The sequence below is a fragment of the Corvus brachyrhynchos genome, unplaced genomic scaffold (genome assembly GCF_000691975.1).
Source record: "Corvus brachyrhynchos isolate BGI_N302 unplaced genomic scaffold, ASM69197v1 scaffold229, whole genome shotgun sequence".
Classification (NCBI taxonomy): domain Eukaryota; kingdom Metazoa; phylum Chordata; class Aves; order Passeriformes; family Corvidae; genus Corvus; species Corvus brachyrhynchos.
In genome coordinates, this window is record NW_008240042.1 from 5,196,858 (window position 1) to 5,218,696 (window position 21,839).

The 21,839-nt window shown below is 43.1% G+C and overlaps 1 protein-coding gene across 22 annotated transcripts in view; it reads left to right on the forward strand.

The window, feature by feature from the left end:
- Nucleotides 1-6: 6 nt before the first annotated feature.
- The window catches only part of ADGRL3 (adhesion G protein-coupled receptor L3), a 495,252-nt gene continuing 473,419 nt past the window's right edge, over nt 7-21,839 (forward strand). For all 22 annotated transcript variants that reach the window (XM_017744223.1, XM_017744226.1, XM_017744204.1 and 19 more), the window contains exon 1: nt 7-722. The gene's annotated coding sequence lies outside the window, so the exon portion shown is untranslated. The remainder of the gene's footprint in view (nt 723-21,839) is intronic.

Here is a 21,839-nt window from a genome sequence, read left to right on the forward strand (position 1 = left end):
GGACCACCCGCCTCCCTCTGCGCGGGCGCCTTTGTGTCCCCCAGCCCCGGCGGAGCGAGGGGCCGCGGGCAGGGGAGCGGATGCGAAGAGCGGCTGGTGCTGGAGGGGAGAGAGAGAAAGGGGGATGGTGGACGATTTCTCTCCTTTTTTTTTTTTTTTTTTGGTGGTCTCTTCGGCAGCGGCTGTTCTTCCCCAGCAGCAGCAGCAGCAGCGGCGGCAGCAGCGGCAGCAGCAGCACAGGCAATGACTCTGCCGCATCCGAATCGCCTGGCTGGTGGTGCCGGCTCCGGAGACATCACCTTGCTCTGAAGTTGCCCACCTGGAGGAGGTAAATCGGAGCGGGGCTTTCGTCCAGAGGGGTCGGCGACAGCGGGGAAGAAGAGGGAGCGATCGCCTCCCCCATCCCCACACACCCTCATTCTCCGGGAGGAAGCTTCTGTAGCAGAAGAACACGGCAGAAAAGGAGAGACTTTACTTCTTTCCATTTTTTCCTTTTTTTTTTTTCTCTCTTTTTTTTTTTTTTAATTTTTCCTTGCTTGAGGGACGTTCTGTGCTTCTCATCCCCCCCTTTTGCTTCTGGCTGGGGGCTTTGGTACTGTGGCCAGGTCTGCTTCCTACTCCCACCCCTGGTTTTAATGGCTGGATTGTGGCAGCAGCTCCCTGCTGCAGGTTGTTGAGGATCTGATGGGGACTCGCATCTCAGGAGCCGGAGGTGACTAAAGGTAACTAACCAGCGGATGGATGCTCAGCAGCCCTTGCCTGGCCCTCGGTTGCACCCTTGCCCGCTTGCGTTGGGCTGAAGGGTGCCGGCCGCGCTGGGCGCACGCTTGGATTGAATTATGCTATAATAAGGATAGTTTGTCTTCAGGGGGGGCTGGATCCTTCAGGCAACGGGGGAGCATCTCTCTGGGGCTGCATGCTGGGGGGCAGTGGAGACAAGGGGTGTGCATCTTGTTTGAAAATGCCTTGTACGCTCTAGCCTTGTTTGGCTGTGGACAGCTAGGGTGGCGAAGGCAGTGAGGAGATGGAGGGGACCTGGTAGGTTTTGTTCTTGCTCTCTCTTGGGGTTGTTTTTGTTTTTTGTTGTTTTTTTTTTTTTTTTTGGTTTGGTTTCTTGTTTTTTGTTTTTGAAAGGCACCACGTTGGACCGCGGGGTTTGCTGGTGTTATACTGAGGAATTCCTGAGTTTCATTATGTTTCCTCAATCTGCCCCAGTCTTCATGCTCACTCCTTCGTGGATCTGTGTTGCTGTTTAATTGCTGAAGGGTGCCTCGAGAAGCAATTGCTTTCTTGGATATCAGGGGGCATGAATGGGGGGATGTTGCCGAATTGGGGTGTGCATTGGGGGCTGCTTGTGCGTGGACGTGAGAGGGTAGGGTAGAGGTCTGCATCCAGCAGCCCCGGGTTACAGGTAGACGCGAGCTTCGCCTTCCCGTGCAGCCGGAGAGCGAAACGTACGGTGGAGGTAGGGATGCGCAGAGCTCCTCACCTCCTGCCTGTGAGGCTGCGTTCGCTGGCTCCTAACAGTATAGAACTGGCGTTTGTTTTGAGCAAGGGCCGATGTGTATGGCTGAACGACGAAAATTGCATTTTTAATGCCTTTTTCCTTTTAACCCTTTGTTTATTTGCTCCCTTAATTATTTATTTGTGTTCCCTTTGCAGTCATCTTTTGACTGCATAACTTGGAAGTACGGTTGTAAGGCTGATGGTTCCCCCCCTGCCATCGGCCAGAGAGCAGCCCTGTTGCCCAATTTAAGGAGCCTACCTCCAGCTGGTGCCCGTTAGTGCTAATGAAGATGTAGCTACACTACCCCAGAGATGTGCCCTGGGTATTCGGGGGATTGCCTTCGAGGACTGAGTTTGATCAGCAGCCTTGCATCCAGAGTTGTCCATGGAAGTAACGCTGACCTCCAATACGTGCAGTTGTTTTTTTTTTTCCCCTCACCCTTTCCCCTATAGACAGGCGGATGTTTAATTTTGCTTGAGGGATGGTGAGGTAGGAAAAGAGGCTCTCTTTCTCTCCTTTTCCTGGTAGGCATGAGATTGTTCTCTGCGGTGGTTGAAACAACTCGTATTTTGGCCAACAGCAATGTATTGTTGTCTGCTTGTCAACTGTAGTGTTCATTATTGCTTTAGCCAAAACAACCTATGTCTATTTTATTTACTTTCCTGTTTAGATCACTTCTTAGGAGTTATTGCCATTTCCACTCTCACAGTTCTGGTTCCAGGCAGCCAGCTGCTTAGAGGGAGGCTGAGATGCAAGAAAAAGGGTGAAAATGCCATCTGTTTCTTGATACAAGGCAGCTAGGTAGTCTACTGGCTGCAGTTTCTCTCTGTATTATAGCACTGATTATTCCAGAGTGCAGGATCAAAATTTTCAAAGCTGACCAAGAAGAAATCTTCCCTGGAGTTGAAAAGAAATGAATTCCATTTTCATTGTGGAATGCTGCCTCTTAAGAGTGCAGCCAATGCTGCCTGCTTGGTATTGAGTAGTAGCATGTGCTTTGTAGAGCTCATTTATCATCATTTCCAGGGGTTTGCAATACGAACAGGCTTCTACTGTGCATTCATTAGGAAAAATTCTTCTATGGAGTTTTTCATGGGAGTAAACCAGGTGTTGCAGGTTAGAATGGGCTGCTGTCAAAAAGTCTGCAGTCGTCACTTAAGATCCATGCCAATGCTGGGTGACAAAGTTCAGGTTAGGGCTCCATGGTAAAGCTGTATTTTTTTCCTAAAGATTAAATTGTTCTGAGAGAAAAAGAATCAGTCCCCGTTGTTGTGGTAGAGGCTGCCCCTGTTCCTGCTCTTTAAGAGTACTTTAAGAGTACTTTTTCCTTATTTAGGCTTGATTTACTGTAAGGTGACTGTTGTCTTGTTACCTGCTAGCAAAACATAAAGTGGATACAAATCTATGGTGTGTTTAATTCCAAAAGGAGTGAAGTTTTTTTAAAGCTAGTCTTGATCTATGAGTTCCATATAATTTCTGTTCTTAAATATGTATTTTCCTTTTTCTTCCTGAGGTGGTTAGGAGAAGGTATGTTTAGTTTCACATTGAATCCCAGAACAAGATAAATAACAGTGTAGATTGATGACAGTGAAAACATCGAGTGCTGCTTTGTGGGGCAGTGAGATTTTATTGGTATTTATTAAGTTGAGGCTACCGAGTCCTCACGGAGATGTTTTTTTGTGACAAAAGCAAGAGCTGGTGTTTCAGTTTCTTGGTGCCCTCCTGAGATTAAGTAGTTTATGTCTCAGCCTAGAATATTTGGGTTTGTCCCTGAGCCCTCCTGGGTCCATCCCTCCACCCCCCTCATTTGTTTGCTTGGCTGTGTATCCCACAGGTTGGGATGCTGTGGGGACCACGTCGTTCCTCCCACTCGGGGGTGATATGGCTGAGGTACTCAGCTTGCCTATCCAAGCATTAGTTGCAGAAAAGGCTTTTTTCCTCCTAAAACAGAAAGCAAATTACCCTGTGCCTGCTGGTGCAAACATGAAGCCGGAGCTCTTTGCTATCTGGGAGGGAAGTGCAAGCAGGTTTGTAGGTGAATATGCAGGCACACACATCCAGTCGGCTGACTGATGAGGTGGGTGTCTCAGCCCAGCGTTGTAGGGCTGTTAGAAAAATAAATATTTAGAGGCAGGTAGAGCGAATTATTGGCCAGGACTGGAGAGCAATATGCATGACCTTTAGCTTTGGGCAGCACTGAGCTGGAGGGCCTGATGCTGCCGTCAGGGTTTTCACATTCAGAGCATGAGTGGATGCATCATCAACACATTTATTCATGCACACGGGGGCAGGAAGTCTTTGTAAATGGAGAAGTCCCAGGAATGGGTGATTTATTATTAATTTTAATACTAATAGTGTTGGGACTGGTGTAGATTGACTAGGAAGCTATTTAATGCATGACATGGTATAAAGGATGGGTTAAAGATTGATGAAAGAGATGGAATTCAGGGAGCAAGAATGGATCAGGGAAAAGCTAAAGCATGGAGGATGGGCACAAGGATTTCTATGCTTTAAATAAGTTCCTTTTAATTTTTTTTCTGTTGTAATTATGTTACTTGGTGGTTGTAGAAACAGCCCAGTGCTGTGATTGGAATGATTCTGATAAAAATTTTTATTCTCTAGAGACTTCTTGCACATCACAAGAGGTTTGGAAGAACAACTCAAAAAATAATTTTTTTTTGGAGTGGTGATAATCTGAGAGCTAGACATCACAATATTGATGTGTTGTTGAGGACAATACTGAAACAATCAGAACAGACCTGCAAAATAAGTTTTTTTCTGCCCCTTATAATGGGATGCTTATTGGGGTGGGATGTACTTGGTGAGCACTGCCGTTCTGGAGAGGTGTTTATGGACATCCATTTCTTCCCTGCTGGTCCTTTTCGCATTCCACGGATGCCCTTCTGCTGGGATGGGACTATGGGAAATGCACCATGATGCCAAATTCTGAGTGTACATCCACACTTCAGTCTCTGCTAGGTCTTCAGGCAGTGCTTTCAGTTGCAGGATGAAGAGCTAGAAATTGTCATTTGTAGGAGTTCAGTATGCACTGGTGTATTTGTAGGAGTGTACCTGTCCCAGTAAGGTGGTGTGACGTGCTGGTCTCTGACTGCCTCATCTCTTGGGGTCATGCCTGCTTGCCAAATGTTTGTCATGATCCTCACCAGCACTTAATGTCAGGCTCTTTAATCCCTACTTGGGATGCATGTGAATATGTCCTATTTCTGTAGGTGTTGAGATGCTCCAGCACTGCCTGATCTCATCCTAGTGCCTACTGGCAGTGCAAGCTCCCAGAGCAGGCTGATGAAGTAGAAGAACTTTGCTTTTAAGCATCTACTTTTAATTCTTGCCTTCTTCAATGGCAAGGAAACTACCTCCTACTCAAATCTGTGATGTGATTCTATCTAGGACGTTATCTCATTGCCTGTTTTTGGCCTCCAGGTTAGCAGTGTAATGCTTGCTTTACGTTCCTCACTAGATAATCTTTACAGTGCAGTCTGAAATTCCTGGCGGCAAGCTATGTGTTCATTTTTAAGACAACTTCTCTAAGGACACCTTGACACTACAGCTTTTACTTCAGCAGTCTTTTCAGAGAGCCTTCTGATTTTGCCTGTAAGGCAGATGTTTTTACCAGTCATTGCACCAAGCATCTGTAACTATAGCAAGGTAGCTAGTCTTTTCAGGCAATGAAAACGTCATTTTAATAGTGTTCTGGACCACAGTTTTACTTACTAAGTGGTGCTCAGTGTGGGATTGTTTCCAGCCTGTCTGAAACCTCTGTTTTCCTCTGGCTGAGTCTTCCCCCCCCATCCCCCCCCCTTTTTGAACTTTTCACCTCTACTTCTTCAGGCCCACTCCCATCTGAGGAGGTAACAACTGCATGTGTGATGGGAGTTCCCACTGTAGTCAATGGAGCACTTCTGTTGGCTTCCCTGTGAGGGGAGGATGCTCCAAGAATCTCACATGTGGTATCTTCTGAGAAGAAGCTCTAGAATCTCAAATGTGGTGTCTTTTCAAAAACATTCCCCTGCTTCAACATCAAGTTTCTAGTAATCGTTTTGTAACATCTTTTCCAGACGTGGCATTTCGGGCTGAACAAAGCAACGAACACAGATGAAGAGTTGAAATCTGTGTACACTTCTAAAATGTGTTCATGAAAACAGTCAAAAATTAAAATCAATACACTTTTGTTTGAGGCTTGACAGCTTTCAGTTTCAAGGGTCGAGAAATATACACCATTCTGAAGAAAGCAAGAAGAGTTTGGCAGCTGTCCCAGTTAGGCAATATGAAGTTGTAGATTTCATTTAAATGCCTAAGAGTACTGAACCTTTACAGAGCATCCATTGGTGCTCACTCTGCCAGGATTTTTGAAAATTATTTTTTTAAAGCACGTTGGTCAACATGTGAGTAATTACACAGGAATTATTTCAGTGGCTACAAACCTAATGCTTCAGAGGCCTGTAGCACAACTCCGATTCATTGCAGTGGGTACCTGTCAGGGAACAGCTTTGAAATATTATGCACAGTGTTTTGAGTAGGTTGGATTATAGCTTTGCTACTATTAATTGTAAGAGCTTTACTGATTTGATTGCAGTTGCATTGATTTATATCAGGTAAAGTAATTGATTTTGAACTTTGGAACGGAGCTATGCGCTTCTGAAAGTTAGAGCAAAGTGTCATAAATACAAAGGACCAATATGAGTGTTTTCTTACAGCAATGCAAAGTTAAAATGAAGTGAAATGGGACTCTCTGTGCTTTTGTAGAAGTAGTGCTTAAAATTTAGCCATGAATTGCCCTACTGCAAAATCCCGCTCAAAGGTGCCAGGGTTGCACAGCACTGTTCTAAAAGAGGTCTAGTCTAAACATGGCCCCTTTGGATAAGACTCTTAGTGGTTTTTACCAATGGCAAGTAATTCATTTGTAAGAGTCATTCCATGCAGTGTATATAAGTTTTTACAGTTAAGTCCCTTTCCCACTCCCTGGGAAGCAAGAATCTACTTACAGAGGTGAGGGCACTGCATCAGTGAACACTGTTTAAAGTTCAGGGGATAGGAATGTTCTGACTAATGCAGTCTTAGAGCATCTGTTTATTATGTGCAGGCACATATATAGACACATAAATACCATGATTTGGGGAACAGACACTGTTCTGATTTTTTTTGTCAAACTCAGGGAAGTGAAAAAGAATTTTGGGTGCAGGTGCAATCTAAGAATTGTACCTATACCCAGGACATATATACCTACATCTGTATGTCTGAGTGTGTGCATACATAGGTTTTGTTTGTGAAATGATGGTGCTGATGCATAGAGTAGTATTTTTTTTTTTTATTCCCTTGCTGGAAAGACTCTCCCTATTTATTTTCTGATTCTTTTTTGGTAGGTGCAGTAATGGACAATAACTTGTGCATGGGCCTGCAGTTTTAAAATTTAACTGAGTTGCTTGGTTAGTAGTCCAACACCAAAACAGAACTACAGTTTCAGATGTGTTGAGCAACCACATGTTTTATCAGAGTCAGTGCTGGTCCTTGCTTATTTGTTGTAGCAGGCTTTTTCCATTCTGAAGTTGCTGATCCCAAGCCTGCCTTAATGAGATTTTTTTTCACTGTGGTCACAGTGAGGAAGAGAAGCTTCACTGTGTTGCAGAAGTGCTGTTTGCAGCGTACTTGGGGATGTCAACATTTTCCTTGAAGCAAGGAGTAAGGGGCATGTTAGCTGCAAGTATGCTGCCTAACTTTGGGCAGGCCTAGGTTAGATGGGGAAATTAGCTCAGAAGAGCCCAGCACTGGGAGCTGCTGAGCTTTTGTCTGTTTTTTAGTGATAAAGCCGGTGTGTTGTGTTGGAGGACGCCAGGAGACGAGTGAAGCCTTAAGCAGAAGCAGTGCCCATGCTCTGTTTGGTCGGTGGGTCTCTCTTTACCAGCCCTGCAGAGGCACTGCACTGCCTCCCTCTTCAGTGTCGCAAAGCAAGCCTTGGCTTCAGCCCGTGAGAATAGGGGAGGGACCCAAGCCCAGTTTTTGATGTTCTGCATGGGTGGGTACCTTGAATACTCAAATGCATTCCAGTGACAGCTGACCCTGTAAGGAGATTTTCAATAGCTCTCTGGATTTTTTTCTCGGTTTTTTTTCTTTCCCCCCCCCCCCCCCCATTTTATTTTATTTTATTTATTTTTTTATTTTTATTTTTTTCTGTTCCAAAGACTGCTGGAGGAAAGAAAAAAGAAGCACCCTTTGTAGCTGTCTTTCTTAACACATTTCACTGATGGAGACAGTTGAGGAGAGTTCCAGGGATCATGTTAACTCCTTTTCTTTCACTCTGCCTTTGCTTGTGTGTTACTGACTGAAACATTGTGATTTTGAAATGGTGCAAATTCCCACCACTCACTTCAAAGGGCACAGGTTTTTTTTGTTTGAGTGTTTTTGTTTCAGCAAGATATATGCTGCAGGTTTTTTACCCATATGTGATATGTAATGTGAATCCTTACTTGCCACTTTTATTGCTGTGTTCTTTTGCATTTTTGGTTTGGTTTTTTGGGGTTTTTTGTCTCCTTCCTTTTTTTTCCCTGCATTTACAAAAGACTTTGGGATTCTATCCCGAATTATTTTTTTAATGTGTGGGGGTACACAATACTGGTCTGTAATCCTGTAGTAGATGGCTTATCCGGAGTATCCAGAGAACAGCCGTTCTTGTTTCCAGCACACCACAGATTTTTATACTGGACATGGTGTCTCAGCTAAAGCTCGTTGGAACTGTGTGTGTAATCTAAAATGTCATTCCTTTGGATTTTGGATATTACAATCACAGGCTGTAATAGTTTGGAAATTTGATGTATGTATCCCACTTCCTTCCGAGGGAAATTATGATGTGACTACTGCACTTGCAATTCCCACAGCACAGACTTCTTCAAGAAAATGTCATTTTGGATTATCTTTAATGGATGCAGGTGTGTGGAATGTCTGTGTGGGTTTTGTTTTTTTTTTTTAGAGGACAGTAATGTTACAATTGCTGCTTTATTTGGTACAACTCCAAAACGACACCTACCTCCTTGAGTAAAATTCTTCCTGATAGGTATTTGAAATATAGCAATTGCGCTGTGTAGAGGGATAACTTGTGACCTTCTGACAAGGGATCCACGATTACAATCGTAATACACTTTATAGATCTCCCTAAGTAGGTCACCAATTTGCAATGAGCCTTTCTAAGGTCTGTGCAAGGCCTTTCGATTGCAGGAGTGGGTAGCCTTTTTCTGTACAACATTGCTGATTTTCAAAAGGGAGGCTGAAATCACAGAATCACAGGGTTGGAAGGGACCACAGTGGGTCATGTGATCCAACCTCCCTACTGATGCAGGATCATCCTGGAGCACATTGCACAGGTTTACATCCAGACTATCCTTGAATATCTCTAGTCAGGGAGACTCACAGTCTTTTTGGCCAATCTGTTCCAGTGCTTGGTGACCAAACACAGTAAAAAAAATTCTTCCTCTTGTTCAGGTGGAACTTCCTGTGCCTCAGTTTCTTCCTGTTGCCTCTTCTCCTTTTGCTTGGCACCACTGAGAAGAGCCTGGAAACATCATCTTGACACCTCCCTTCAGATACTCATAGACATTGATGAGGTCCCTTCTCAGTCATCTCTTTAAGACTGAACAGGCCCAGCTCTCTTAGCCTGTTATTTATATTTCAGTGAGAGAAACAGAATCATGGAATCATAGAATGGTTCAGGTTGGAAGGGACCTTAAAGATCATCTCGTTCCTCCCCTTCCATGGGCAGGGATATGTTCCAACTGGACGAGGTTGCTCAATGTCCCATCCAGCCTGGCCTCAAACACTCACTGTCTGGGCATCCGCAGCTTCTCTGGGTGACCTGTGCCAGTGCCTCACCACCCTCACAGTAAAGAATTTCTTCCATAAATGCTCCAGTCCCTTAATGCTCTAGGCCCCCCATCATCTTTCTAGGCCTCCACTGGATTCACTCCAGGAGCTCCCTGTCTCTCTTGTCCTGAGGTGCCCAGCACTGGACACAGCACTCCAGGTGAGGCCTCACCAAGGCTGAGCAGGGTGGCAGGATCTCCTCCCTCAACCTGCTGGCAATGCTTTTCCCAATACACCCCAGGATACCATTGACTACCAGGGCCCTGCTGGCTCATGGACATCCTGTTGCCCACCAGGACCTCCAGGTCCTTCTCCACAGAGCTGCTCCCCAGCGGCTCAGCACCCAGCTTGTGCTGGTGTGTGGGCTTATTCTGCCCCAGGTGTAGGACCCTGCATTTGCCTTTGCTGAATTTCAGATGATTTCTGCTGAAGGGCTGCACGTCTCTGGAGATTCAGCCACTCCTGCCAGCCTTGTGTCATCAGTGAACTTGCTGAGGAGGTATCTGCCCCTTTGTCTAAGTAACTGATTAACTGGACCCAGTGTTGAGCCATGGGGGACAACACCACTGACAGGCCTCCAAATGAACCCTGTGCAGTGATTATGGCCCTCTGGGACTTGTAGTGCAGTCATTTCTCAATTCACCTCAGTGTCCCCTCATCCATTCCACACTTTCTGAGCTTGCCTGTGAGGATGTTGTGAGAGATAGTGTGTAAAGCCTTGCTGAAGTCGAGGTAAACAATATCCACTGCAACAAGGGAATGATACCTGTGTAAGTATCCTTGTTTTGGTGAGAAATACAGGCACACATCACTGAGCACATGAGGATATTCCCAGCTGAGCAGCCCTGTGTTTGCAGTGGAGCTGAGACCCTGAGTGAAACTCGGGATGTTTGAAACATGTTAGAAAGATGTTTGCCAATAGACTCAAGCAATTGCTTATGGCATCCTAGACTAAGTTGTCATGTCCCTGTTCAAGGGGAGAATCTGGACCTCCACAGTGTCTGCAGGGATGTTTTTGACAGGGAAAATGGGATATGATGGGGAATATATCTGAGAGCTGCCTCACTGTTTGTCTTAAGATTTGGGAGCAGCAGATGGGGGGTTGTCTTCTCCAATGCCTTTATGCTTGGTTGCTCCCTCATCCCAAGCAAGCAAAGGGCAGCCCATCATAACCTATGAGCCAGGCTGTAAGGGTGAGGATGCCAGCTTTTGTTTGACCCTTTTCAAGCTGCAGGCTTGAGCACAGCAAGAGTCCACGGTTATCCCAAGTTCATGTAATTTGGGGGCAAAGCCTGTTTCAGCAGTTGTCATTGTGGTAAAGCTGATTACTTAAATGCATAAATAAATAATTATTAATTGAGTAATAGGCAAGTTAGTGAAGAATACCATTTAAGTCTGGTCTGTAGTACTACAGACGTATTTTGCAGTAGTAGTAACATAATGCTGGATTTTTGTGCTGGTTCCTCTTACTACTACAATAAAATAAAGGGCAAAGTGTGTTTTGACCTAGGGGTGCCAAGTCCACTCCCAATTTCTAACTAAAAATAGGTCTGTGCCGTGCTGCAGTAGGAGCTATAGTTAAACACCAAGCAGATAATCAATGTTTCGGGGGTTTTTTTACTCTAAATCACTTTTCCTTTTATACCATAGACGTTTGTGTGGATGATTCCTTGTTGACCACAAATACGTGGTTTTTGTTTCTTTCATTTATGTCCTCTATTGAATTAGCGGAGTTATGCAGTTTTGTCTGTTGCACTTGGGTGGGATGCTGCAGTGATTTAATTTAAAATGAAAGAGAGATGTCTTCGTTTTAGGGAAAACCATGGCTAAGTGGTGAGACTAAGCAGGTCTAGCCATTACCAGAAGCCCTAATTAGAAGAAATCCCATGTACGGTTGACCTTGACTATTGAGACAACCCTCAAAGAAGAAAGAGCACTAAAAATTAGTATGCTGCCAGCGCTGCACTTTTATTATTTGATGTTATTAAGCAAACTCGGTGTGTATTTCTTTTTTGAAGCGTTTGATTAAATGTGTGATCTTATCTTGGTGAAATGGCCTGCTGGGCTGCAGACAGTGGTGTTCAGAAATGAAATTTGTTTAGAGCCTCTGAACAGACATTTATTCAATGAGACCTTTCTTGAATAATAGATGTGACAGTGAAACAGCTGTGCAACGTGTTTTGGGGGTTGGGCTTTTTATTTTTTTTTGGTGTAGGGTGTTGCAATGTGATTGGTGGGATAAGATAACCCAAGTGTGGCAGGGGGGGGAAAAAAAAAGGGAAATTATCATATGTTGCAGATTCAGGCCCCAGTTCTGACGAGAATTATTTTCAGATCAAGCTTTACATGCTTCAGGACTTCCCTTGGCATATGGTTTGGCATATCAAGTGATGCACATATATATCTAGCTCTGTATCAATAATCTTGTCTTTTAGCTAGAGCTTTTAGATGCTTAGATTTTGTAGAAATAAACAAAACAAAACCCACAAACACAAATCCCCAGACAGGGATTTGACTCCCTGTTGGGTGACCTGTTTGGTCAGTGCTGATGTAGTTGATGGTAGTTGACTCCTGTGATCAGTGCTGATGCCCTTAAGCAGTCCTGTGTTTCATGATAGTTCCAAATCAATGAGACTAAGGAAGGAAGGCTTCACCACAGGGTGTTTAACCTCTCATATTGTGTCCAACAGGAGAAAATGTGAAATGTAGGTAAATATTCTCATCTTCATTGTTTTTCTCATCAGTGTGCTGGTTTTGGCTGGGCTAGAGTTAATTTTCTTTATACTAGCTGGTGTGGGTCTGTGTTTGGGATTCGTGCTGGAAACAGTGTCAATAATGCAGTGGTATTTTGGTCACTGCTGAGCAGCTCTTGCACAGAGTCAAGGCCTCTTCTGCCTCTCACCCCATCCCACCAGCAAAGATGCTGGGGGTGCACAGGGAGCTGGGAGGGGAATACAGCCAGCACAGCTGATCCCAGCTGACCCAAGGGATATTCCATTCCATATGGCATCATGCTCAGCATACAGAGCTGGGGGAAGATGAAGGAAGTGGAAGACGTTTGTAATGTCTTTTTGTTTTCCCAAGTAACCACTATGTGTGATGGAGCCCTGCTTACCTGGCTATGGCTGAACATACACCTGCTCATGGGAAGCAGTGAATAAATTCCTTGTTTTGCTCTGCTTGCCTGCACAGCTTTTGCTTTACCTATTAAACTGCTGTTACCTCAACCCTTGAGTTTTCTCACTTCTGCTCTGATTCTCTCCCCCATCCTGTTGTGGGGAGCGAGCGAGCAGCTCTGTGGGGCTTCGTTGCCAGCTGGGGTTAAACCATGACAGTTGAAATCACAGTGCTTTTATACTGGGCACAGCTACTGTGGAACCTTTCACCAGGGAAAACATATTCCAAAGGAGCTTCCAATTTTGAAACATTATTGGACATATGGTGGTATATAAGTGTTTTTCCAACAAAACAGTCAACGTCATTATAGTTTTCCATACAACTCTCAGGGATAAAAATTCATTGAATGTGGGAAGTGCACAGGATTTCAGGTGCTGACACACAACTACGTGACTTGCTTTTCCCAATATGAAGCTGAGAACGTGAGTACCTGGAAGTATATTATTTTAAAATTTCTTTTTCAGTAGTGGGCTGTGGTGATCTTTGAGGGCTAGATGTGTGAGTTTTCTGAGTGACTTAGTCTTCCCCTGCAAAAGAAGGGGGAAGTCCATTTTTAAAGGAAAGGAACCCCAGAGTGCCTCTGCTGCAAAAATATGTTTTGATCAATCCCCATCTGCCCCACTGCTTCCCTGCATTGTACAGCAGGTGTCTTTACATCAGGTTAGATGGTGATTAAGTGATTCCTCATTCTAGAGTTAAACCCAAAACCTTTCCTTACAGGAACTGAGAGAAGATGGGGAGCTCCACATCTTACATCCTGAAGTGCCAATTTAGGAGGCCTCCAGTGTTTGATGCTCCAGCTGCTTGCCTTCCCTGGTCTGTGGTTAAGGGGATTGTTTTTCCTAGGAGCTGGACAGCTCTCAGGACTTTCTAATAACTTTTAATGATGCATATATTTTTTCTGTCTGGGTGCTCTGCTAATCCCACCAGCTGCCAAATGCAGATTTGTGAGGCTGGGTGTAAAGTACAGGAATTCATGTGTCTTTGAGCCCCACTTACTTTGCCATGATGTTTGCCTGAGCTTCAGGAATAATTTCTCCTTGCAAGGTGATTTTTATATGTTACACTGAGGAGGAACATGGTCTGTAAGCATGTAGCTTCCCATCATATTTTAAGGGGCTCTTCCATACATCTACAGCTGGATATGAGTTGTCTTTTCAGCAGAGACTGCAAGCCTAGAGCCATGGGTCAAAGACCAGCAAACATCATCCTCTTGAGCATCCTAGATGATGTCCTCAGGCCTGGCTTGGTGCTGAGGGTGATGAAAGTGCTTGCCATGAAATCATCATCCTGGGATGGTGACAGACAAAGAGGAAGGGTAAGGGCAAGGAGAGCTGGGTTTATAACCATTTTACTGCTTGCACAAGGATGACAGGTATTCTTGGCTCTGGCTTGAATTCAGTGAGGTGCTCAGACAGGCCTTGTTTCATCTGGGTCCCTGCATGGAAGATAGGTTATAATCCAGCCTTAAAAAAACCCCCAATCATTCCAAAATGGTCCTTTATGGAGATGAAATTTACATATGAAAGCACAGCCTGCTGGAAAAGTAATGGTCCCATTATGTTCTCCTTAAGCTAGATGTCAGAAAGATGGAAAATTCACTGGACTGAAGTCTACTTGATACCTGCTCTTCTATAGAACTAACTTGGTCCAAGTACCTCCATATATATCTGTTCCTGGGCTGAGTCTACTAATTTGTTTCTGAATTGGGAATGACATCTTGTTATAATATTGAAAATTTTTGTTCTTTTTTTTTTTTATGTAAGTGCTGCAGAGCTATAGTGTTTCACCTAATTTTGAACTTTCAGTGGGACTGGAAAATGAGCCAAAAAATCCACCACAGATAAATTTCTAGGGTGGTTGTTTAAATCAAGGAGGTGACATTCTTGACTAGCGTTCTGTTGCTCCTAAAGCTAAGCTACTTTTTAAAATTAAAATAAAGGTTGTTTGCCACATGTGCTGGGTGTGCTGGTTGGGTTGGTGCACATTGTGAAAGCACCAGTGATGCTTCCATCCTGAGAGATGTGGTGGCCCTTGGCAAGGGTGCATGGGAGCAGGAGGTTATTTTATAGTCCCTTTTCCCTGTGTGGAAGTCACCTGTGCAGAACTTGAGGACTTTGTACAGTTGTGTGGACTTTAAAGGCTGAAGGTCCCAGATGTGCCAGCACTCTGTGGCAAAAACTAATGCTAGGCAAATGCCACAAGGAGGGGAAAGTTCCTCCTTAGAGCTCAAGGGAGCCCCCTTTGTCAGATGTTACAAAACCTACCAGAAGGGGATACTGCCCATGTTGGAGGCAGCACAAGGTGTCCACCTGCAGTGCCTGCTAATTATTCCACTTGGCGACATTTCTTGCTTTTTACTGCTGTTGAATTTTTGCCTAATTTTGCCTAACATGGCTAATTTGTGTTAGGGAGTAAGGGACTAATGACAGCCATACAGTTAAACCTGTGTGTGTGTGTATGCAGTAATAAGGTTCAAAGGTCACTGTGTAATTATGTTAAGTTTCCAGCCTCCTTGCTAATTTTCTGTTGATTGAGGGAGACAGGAGGATCCTTTTGTGTCCTGACCAGTGTCGTCCCTTCCAGCAAAGCCGGGGCTGATTCCTGGCTACTTCAGCTTTTTCCTAGCTGGATGCTGACTCCATTTTCTTATTTTCTCCACTTCCATTTCCAGACTCATTATGTCAGGCATCCAGGGTATGTAAAGATGATCAATATGTATCTACTGGTGCTATTGTAACACAAAGCAATTATTTAAATTAATCAAGAGGACATCGTTCATGAACAGGATGGGATAAAATAATAGCAGGAGCAACGCTTTGTTTAATGCAGGTTTGTGGTCTCAGTATTTAGATTTCAGGTGCTGGCAAGACACTTCATCATCTGGGAAGACGTGCTGGGAGCCACAAATAAATCATGTTGTGAGATCTTGATGTTGCCTTGCAATGTTTGCACTTTGGTGTTCAGCTCTAGGTGCTGGTGTCACATTGTGGCAAAAACGGTATCGGCATGTGCCAATGGAGGAGGATGAGCAGAGCGTGTTGTGGTTGCCTCCATTTGCTGGATGCAGTGAGAGATTATGAAGGGATGTATGGGGCTTTCTTTTTTCTCCTTCCCTTTTGAGTTTTCCCACCACCTTACTGATCAGTTCTCATCTTACTTACTTTTTAGGATATCAGACCAATGAAAAATGTATTTGCTGTTTTTTCATATTGGTATGATTTTGTTGCGCTTGTCTCTATACTGTTCTTGTCAGGTAAGGATATAGTAGAGAAACAGTTTCTGTTTTTAAACTGAGAAGAAGCTGTCTTTCCCTTATTAATTTGGCTTTGGCCAATGCACTGAAATCTTCAAAGTGATATGGAAATGTCCCTTAGTTTGCATGCTTGGACGAAGGCCAGATGAGGTTTTCTTGTGTGGGCTCGCTTTGTTTGTTTTCCTCAAAAACTCTCTGTTGATTCAGGCCAGTTGCTGCTGATACAGCCTTTGGATATTGTGTTTGTAGCTAATTAAAAATAGCCTCTAATTGAGAGCTGAATGTTGTGGACTTGAATTTTCCTGCACATTAGTCATGTAAGAGGTTGCTTGGAAAAGTAAAAGGTGAATCTGCTTGAAGAGGCTTCATTCGACGTGGAGCTGTCGAATCTAGTGGTGACTCATAATATTGCTAAAATAGGGGGGAAATTAAAGTTTCTTTAAAAAGTACAATGTCTTGTCACTTTATTTTACCGATACCTAATAACTTCGAGGTTATTATGCACTCTTATGTATTATATGTGTATTATACTGTTATGATTAACAGCACTGTTGCCTGCAGGTCCAGGCAGCAGAAGTATTGAGTTAAGTTGTACAAATGTGACAGGGTGTAATCCCCTCGTGCCTCATCATTTCTCTCCTGAACTTCCTTCAGTCCCCACGCTGACCTTTATGGTTTCGTATCTTTTCTCTTTGGATAGCTCTAAGTATGTCACTGATTAAAAATGATATTTGAACACTCCATTGGGAAGTTGCATGTGTACAGCAACTTGACCAAAATCACGATGTGCCAAAGCCTGTGAATTTTGGAGATACCTTAGAAGTGTTGTTGTTCCAGAAATAATACCTGTTATACCTTGGATATGAATAGAATAAAGATACAGAACTTTTGCTTTTTTTTTTTTAGCTATTGCTTTATGCAGAAATAGTGGTTGATGCTTGGATCCTGCTTGTGTGTATTTATATAATGACAAATGCTTAGCTTTTCCTTACAATTAACCTTGGCCCCAAACTGCTTGAGCTTCTGCTCGCTGCTTTTTGATGAGTATGGCACTCTTGCAACTTTGCCTTTTTCTTTTCCTGAACAAAATTATTTGAGCTGGTCAAATACCTAGAAAAACATCCCAGTGAGCAGCCTGCCTTGCTCTCCTGGTATCTTCCCAGACACTGAGTTGGGCTGAGCTGCACTGAGATGCTGCTGCAGCTGAAGAGCATCCACTGGGACACGTTTGGTGGTCGGTCAGCTGGTCACTGCTGTAGGCAGTGGGTAAGTCTGGTGTGGTTAACAGGCTCATTAGCAAGCTTTCATTGCAGTGCTGAAGTGTGGTGGACAGGAAGCGGGCATTGTTCGGGCTTGTTTGAATAGCTAATTGGTATTTTTATAATTTTATTCTTTTATGTTGCATCCCACTTCTGCTGTGGGATTAGCGCGTCTGGCTTTTGCGGTCTTTTGTTTTGATTTCAGGGGTTTTTTTGGGGGTGGGCTTTTGTGTGGGTTTGTTTGTTTGGGATTTTTCTTTTTTTGTGTGGTTTTTTTTGTTTGTTTGGTGGGTTTTTTTTTTTTTTTTTTTGGTTTTTTTTTGTTTTTTAAAAGCAGAAAGATGAGGTAGGTTTTGTTTATCTGGTCTATCTGAGATGTCTGTATGCAAGCTAATAATTCAAACTGACCTTCTGTCTAATGGAAAGAGGCAGGCACTTTTGAAGCGTGATTCCTTTCCTTCTCATGTAGACCTTTAAAATATGTCAGATGAATCGCATCCTAAAAAGCTTATTTCTCTTCACTGACTGTAAAGGGAGCCTAAGGTGCCAAACTCAGATAGAGACATTTACATTGCAGATACCTTAAGATGGAGGAGGTGAATCCCACCCCAGGAAATACTCTCCTTGGCTTGCAGTGCATTTCCAATTTAAATGTGAATCTGCATGATAAGCTGGTACCTGGCACAGTGAAGCTGATCCATCAGGAAGTGCATGGAGAGGAATTGAAATGGCCCCTGATCTTCACAGAGCTTGTGCCCAGGAGGAGCTCTCACTTCAGCTGGTATAAGACATGTACCTTAAATGTCACAAAAATAAATGCAAGCATGGTGGCATATGGATGATCCCTATCCCTCCTGTTCCTGTGCAGTCATGTATGTTGAGTGGGACTTCCATCATGGGCATTTGTACCTCCATGACTTTTTTTCCTCAAGAATATGGAGTAACCTGGAAACCTGAGCAATTACACCTCTGCTCTCCCTTTTTCTTTCAAGGACTTAAAACATAAAAGTCTGTGAAGATGCTGAAAAGGCAGATACTGGGAGACATGCCTGCCTTGACTTGTGTGGGAAGGCATCGCTTGGGTAGGTGCCCTGGGATGCTGAGCCAGTTGGTGGGAGAGGAGCTTCCCAGAATGCAGGCCAAAGCTCCTGGTTTCAGGCAAATTATTGGTTTATGTAGCAAAGCTATGTCCTATGTATAAGATATGTGTGGATCCTGCTAGTCTCTTCAAGACTCAAAAAAAAAAAAAAGATTTTTTTTCTACCCTCCTTTCTTGAGAACTACAGTTTGGACAGATGTTCCAGTGCAAGTTTTGACTGCTTCCCCTCCACCCCCAAATCAACCCTCTTCATTTCCCATCTGTTTCTCTGGCTATATGGGCAACCAAGCTGGGAAATGAAGCTCTAATTTTAAAATCTCTGTTGAATTTGTAACTCTTGCTAGGCTGTTTTCACCTGGGATTGGTTTCCTGGCTGGTTTACAGCTAATTTTTGTGTAGCTGCATAGTAGTAGCACAAGCTGTGGGACAGTGCAGAGCTGCTCAAAATGTGTATGATGTTTCCTCTGCGGTGTTGGAGTCTCTCTCAACCTTCCTGTTTCCAATCCTAGGCGATCTGAAGGTCAGTCCCCAGTATGTTGGCAAAGTCTCCTGCCCTAGGGAACACTGAGCATTGTATATATATATACATATATATAGTATTACACAGGAGTATGTGTGAGAGGAAAGTGCACATACATACACATACATGGGTCCTTAATGCCTTCTTTGTCACAGTCTTCAATATCAAGATCAGTTGTCCTCAGGATACCCAGCTCTCTGAGTTGAAAGTTGGTGATGGGGAGATGAGTGAAGCCCCCATAATCCATGAGGAAATGATTAGTGGCCTCCTGTGCCAGTTAGACGCTCACAAGCCTGTGGGCCCTGATGGGATCCACTGTCAGGTGTTCAAGAGGTGTCTGGGTCTCCTGCTAGGTGATGATTTAGTGGTTTAGGGGATACAGTGGTAGTGCTGGGTGGATGGTTGGACTTGATGATCTTAAAGGTCTCTTCCAACCTTGCCGATTCTATGATTCTCTCTATCTGTGTGTGTGTGTATGTATGGTAATTTGCTTGGCTGCTTTCTTCCTGCTGTTTCTAATATACTTCAGTGAAAACGAACACAAATCGAACCTCAGCATCATGCAAATTGATTTTAAAATTGGTACAGAACTTTGGAGAAAGAGAGGTGTGAGAGCAAACTGCATCTTGCATCTCAAAAGCAGAGCTATATATGCACAGCACATGCCTGAATCCATCAATATTGCAGATATGTAGCACTAAATTCACTCACCCTCTTCCTAATTACTTGGTGCTGGTTTCTTCTCCACACTGTTGGTTTTAATTTTTTAAGCAGGTGACTGAATCATTCAACAGCCCTGACTTTTGAACTGGATGGAAATGGGGATTTTTAGGAGTGTACTGTAGCAGTCTCCCACTGGTGGCTGAGTTTTTGGTATTTATTTCTTTAACAGCTGGTATAATTTCTGTGGTGCCATCGGATGATTTTGCCCTCATTAGAGGACTAAGGGAAGATTGCTTTGTTTTTTAGTCTTGAGGTAAAATGGTGTATGTTGCTTTTTCTAAATAGAGGAGAGCTGATCAAAGTATTTAAATACAGAATAACAACTAGTGACGGAGCATTTAAAACTTCTGTTATTCTGAATAAGTTCTAATGAAAAATGAAAAAGCAGATGTTGCTGAATGTTTACTTCAGTGTAGCTTAAAAATAATTTGTGCTTTATGGTAATAATTGTCAGATCTAATTAAAAAATTGGAAGAAAGCAATATGGAGTTATATCGAATGAATGATTTTGTATGACTCGTTACCTCAAAAAAAAAGAAAAAAAAAAGGATAATATTGCTTTAAAGTTTTGCCACTTTAGCTGGAAATGAACAATTCTGATTCAGGGGATTGAGAATGTTCTATTCAGGGTTACTTGGTAGTCCTTGATCTTGGTTCTTTTGCCTCAAGTCACTGATTATGAAGCATATTCATGTCTTCCATAGTCTTCTGAAGCTATGTGTGTGTTTCATTACAGCTTTTTTCGATGTGTTTGTGTCTGTTTATAGCTTAGTCCTGTTGTTTTGCTCCAGTTGCTGGGGATTTATCAGTGCATCAAACATCCTTACTTACTTTTAGGTCAGCGTTGTACGCTGACTCCAGTGGCCAAGTGAAGTGCTTTTGCACAGACCTCTTCGTGAAATTTTCCTGAGGTCACAAACACATGTGCGTTCATCTTGAATAAAATTAATTAGCATTTAAAAAAAAAAAACAACTTGGAGCAGTTTGAAGGCTGTAGATCTCCTAAGTGTGAGTTCAGAATCTCTGTTACTCTCCCAGGCAACACTTGCTGACAGAGTCAGGGTTCAAGGGATTTAAACATGATACTTAATGCTATCTTAGTTGAATCTTACTTTCAGCAATTAGTATTTGCAAATTGGAACTCTGAACAAATCTTTTTACTGGAGAAAGCTACGTGTCTGATTAGAGCTTGTTATACACTGGAGGCTCTGCTCAGTACAACTTAGCATCTGCCTCTCTAAGAATTGATTGAGCCTGAATGGCATTGAGGTGGTGCATTATGAGCAGCCTTTCCTACTGAAGGACACACTTGAATAGACAAGTCCAAGCACCGGCTCCATTCTGAATACTATTTTGTATTTCTGCAAATCTGCTCATCTCTTGTTGTGGAAACCTTAAGTATTATTTTAATGTAGGCTTGTGTTCCCACTGGTTTTACAGCAGCTGTTAATATAAACTGTTCATGAAGCTGCTCAGGCTTCTGTAGTGTTGTGTTAGGTGGGAGGTTTTTATTATTATGTCTTTAAAGATTGACTTTTGTTTGTTTGTTTTTTTTAAAGCATGTAGATTTGAAACTCTGTTAGTGAAAATGGGCCTTGGGGATTGGTTGGCATAATGTATATATGAAAGACAGTGTAGCAAAGAAGCAGCTTGTTTACAGAACAATGGAAAGTTAGAGGAAGCACTTCAATAGCTGTATCTGCACTTCAGTAGTTATATCTTGGCAAGATATCAGTTTTGATTTCTATATTGGTAAAGTAGTATTTAGATAGCTTTTTCTACAGGTGGCTTTTTTCAAAGCTGAAATTCTGAGAATGTGCAGTGTCTTAAGATTCATCCTGCTTGAATACCTTGAATGTTTTTAATATTTGGCCTTTATAGCCAAAACTGCTGTTCTTATGAATAGTGTTTAACAGAGTTCAGGAATGGCATGTATGTTTGCTCTTTTCTTGCAGTAATTTATTTTTATATTTTCACTCCTTTGTTTAAAAACAAAATCTTAAAAGGGATATGATAATTACCAGTTATTAACCTTCATTTGCCATTAGTCATGTTGAAAGCTGGCATCAAAAATGCTGTGAGTATTAAGAAATGTTTTAATTAGGTCATTAGATCCTATGTGATTTAGTGATAGCCCAAGGAGAAATGATAACAGGAAGAGGTGTAAATGGGCAGAGCCTTAATTCAACAAAGCATTTATACAGATGCACTAATAGGGCTTAAAATCCTCCATTGCAGTTGAGCATTGACTTTGCTGGGTTGGAGCCTACAACCAGATTTTCACCTCGGATGGGGAGGGCTCAGCATCTTGGCAGAAGTCACTGGTGCTGTGCACCTGGTGAAGTTAGTCAGTTTTGGCTCCATGGGTACCATTTCTGTGTTAGCTGGATGTGGTGCCACACACTGGGCACATCTGCCTCAGAAATTCA